Raw genomic sequence first — 860 nt, 5'->3', positions numbered from 1 at the left:
TATATATATATTAAATGAAACAAAGTTGCCAATATTTTTTTAATAATAAAGTAAGCACAACGTCAATCACAAAAATTTTAACCAAGAGGCTAAATATTAAGTTAAGAGATTGCAGAGAACATGATAGATCTTTCATACGGCAACTGTAGATCTAAAACCTGATAATTATGTCATATTGGTATTCTTCACACACACACACACAGATATATACATACGTTAAAGGTATTTGCTAATTTATTTTATCGTCTCATTTACAAGTTCTTAGCGTCTTTTTTTTTCTTCATGATGAACTGCTCTATAATTGGTTCAAATCTGCTTTATTCTCTCTTGGGTATTAAGAGGTCAAGATTTAAATTTTAAATTTCCACCAGATCTCTGCTATATAAATCATTCGGTATTCATTTATTTGATATTGAATGATAAAAGAGGAGTACTGTTTTTATTATCTGTGCCCCCAGGGCATGGTGCCAAAATCTGATTTATATCAATTGATAATTGTCATGGCTGGAGTTACAGGTACAGCACCCTCTTCTCCGCTACCTCTAATGGAGGAAAAACCCATCTGTTTAGTTAACCATTCACAAATTAAAGTGTAAGAACTTAGCCCGGGCATAATATACGAAGCTTGTAATCAAATGTGAAGGAAAAGCTCTAAATATGTGTGAGTATAAGAATTCCATGGTGATTGTGTGTCTCGCATAGTCGATGGACCCAGTGAATAGTAAGACATCTTTTTTTTTTTTATATACCAAAGAAATATAGGAAGCTATCCCCCAACTTTTGATAAGTCAATCTCTGGTCAATATATGCATTCACACTATCTGGTCGTTTACATTATAAGTATATCAATTCCACCCCCC

The 860-nt window shown here is 32.9% G+C and overlaps 1 protein-coding gene across 1 annotated transcript in view; it reads right to left on the bottom strand.

The window, feature by feature from the left end:
* LOC110029476 overlaps nucleotides 1-860 on the bottom strand; it is a 17,577-nt gene that overhangs the window by 8,429 nt on the left and 8,288 nt on the right. The gene's annotated exons all lie outside the window — the stretch shown is intronic.

The sequence above is a fragment of the Phalaenopsis equestris genome, unplaced genomic scaffold, assembly GCF_001263595.1.
Source record: "Phalaenopsis equestris unplaced genomic scaffold, ASM126359v1 Scaffold000002, whole genome shotgun sequence".
Taxonomy (NCBI): domain Eukaryota; kingdom Viridiplantae; phylum Streptophyta; class Magnoliopsida; order Asparagales; family Orchidaceae; genus Phalaenopsis; species Phalaenopsis equestris.
Note: the sequence above shows the minus strand (reverse complement) of the source record. Positions and strands in the feature narration are given on the sequence as shown.